The following is a 2419-nucleotide window of genomic DNA, read 5'->3' on the forward strand; positions in this document are numbered from 1 at the left end:
CAGTGTGGTAGGAATTCCTTGAGCAAGCAGTAAGGAGTATGTGAAGATGCCTTAAAAATTTATGGAAGCTAAATATATTTAATATTAATACTCGCATAGTGTGGTTGCTTTGCTACCAGCCCATAGTAGAGAGTAGTTAGAGAGTTGAAAGAACATTCTTAGAACTCTCTTAGGTTCCTGATCCTTAATCTATCTATAGATGGAACTAGTTTCTTACTGCCCCCAGGGAAAATAAAAATTCAGTTAGGTGGTCAGGGGTGCACTGGGCACTGACTTAGCAGAGTTGGTGCCAATCCGTCAGTATTTTTGGTTGGAAGCCACAAAGGGAAACAAAGTGATAAGAATTGAAGAATTGGTGAGAGAATTCTTTGTCTTATCCTTCTCTGTGCCCAGTTGTCTTGGAAAGCTAAATCTGTCTACATTTTGAGGATTATTTCCTCAAGTCTCAGATCCTTGCCCTTTCCAGAATAACGGAAAATGTGTCCTCAGGCAGCCTCCTCTTTTTACTGTTCCTTTTTCCTCTCTTTCCTGTACCTGACTCCATATAGGACTCAGGCTAAGCCAGGCTAGAAGATACTTCTGTGACTTTCTCTGAATCCTGCCTCAAAGGCCATGGTCCTCAAAGGTTGGGGATCCCTAGAATGAACTGTGCCCATTGGCTGATGTCCTGGAACTCTGTTAGCTACTCCAAGTTCTACAGCCCTTCTCCTTACATGCCCAGCTTCTTCACATGGATGGGCAGGAGGGCCAACTGTTACCTGGCACTGTTTATTCATTTCATATAACAGTCATCCACTATTTTGGAGTCACCTGGGGATCATCAAAAAAGCACACAAAGTGCTTAAGGGCCTTGGCCAGTGACAGCAAACCTTTTAGAGCTTTCAGTGATACAAAGGGTGTGCTGCAGCAGTATGCCACAGGTTTGCTACCACTGTCTTAAGCCAACTTGAGAGATTTTTTTTCATTGAGACCAATGAGCTAATGCCTTCTTCAGACAGATAAAATCTGAAGGAAATAGTTGGAGATAGCGTGGTTTAGGGGTACGAATTTGAGGTTGTGGAGAACTGGCAAGAAGTGGAATATTTCCTGTTTCACAACTTTCAGCTCTGCTTTGCTGCTTCAATCTAGGTTTGATCTCTATCTCTGCCTGAAGCAGGTATAGCAATCTGCCTCTTATTCTAGCTCTAATGGCAAAGAGAACAAGAGATTTCTTGGGAATTCACATGTAAGGTGGAACTGAAATGAGTTTCTTCCTCACTGACCACTGGGAAGCAATTACAGTGCAGCTGTTACTCTTGTTGAAAATATATTCATTTTTCCCACTCCTCCAACAGGACAAGATTCAACCCTGACTTTGCTGTATGTCGAATAAAAAGCTAAAATTCTTTTGGGAAAAAAAAACTTCTTAACCTCCCAGGGCATTATAAAATTCTTTTGTGAAGTTCTTTTCTACTTGGGTCCCTCCATCCATAGGACTTTGGTGAAATGCTCTGACCTCATCCAGAGACTTGGAAACAGAAAGAGACAGATTTGAGAGAGGAGGTTCTGTTTGGTCAGCTATCATCTGTGAGGAGAAAGCAGGACCCAGAGTGTGGGAAGACTGAAGCAGGGCCTGGGCATTCACTGCTGCCAGCCTCCTTCCGGGGTCCAAGCCATATCCTCTTCTCTTAACAGCTAAGCCCTTAGCTATGGAGAGGTGCAAACTGGGGTGATGGCAAAGGAAGTCTGTAAGCACAGTGTGTTCTGTGAACTTGCACATGTGGGGGGGGCTGTCTTGTGTAACCTCAGTGCTAAAGGCATTGCCAGAATAGTTCAAGCATTCACCCGCTTGACTTGGGGCTATGCACAGGGAAGTGGTTTCCACAGTGTGAGCAGGTGAAATCCCAGTGCCATCTCAGGACCACCCTTGAGGGCCTACATCTGTGTACTCATGGTTTCCTCTGCCAGAGCAGACACTTCTGTATTAACCCTCAGCTGTCCTAACTGCACAGATGTGACTACGCAGTGAAGATACAAGTCCTGAGCAACACAACTAGCTGCACACACAGCCAGGAGAAGAGAATTATTTTAGCAAATCCTGAGCCACAGCAGTCTTCAGAGGATCACCAGCCTTTCACACATCTGCTCTTTCAAGAGAGATTTATCAAGTCCTCCCCCAGTGCACTAATAAAGGGATAGCAAGGTGTGTCCAATACACTTGGAAACTTAAAAATATCTAACTTTTGACCAATAAATTCCATGTTTATAAAACTATTTCTGATATAAAGAAGTAAAAATGATAAAAGCACACCTTTAAGCTGAGCTACTTGAGGGGGCCTGCCCCTTAGCTCAGTTCTTTTTTTTTTCAAAGTTTTACTGATAAACAGATAGCAATGAGACAGTTTCAAATCAAATCGAAAGTACAATTTCAACAAATGAT

The sequence above is a fragment of the Octodon degus genome, unplaced genomic scaffold, assembly GCF_000260255.1.
Source record: "Octodon degus isolate 3935 unplaced genomic scaffold, OctDeg1.0 scaffold00164, whole genome shotgun sequence".
Classification (NCBI taxonomy): domain Eukaryota; kingdom Metazoa; phylum Chordata; class Mammalia; order Rodentia; family Octodontidae; genus Octodon; species Octodon degus.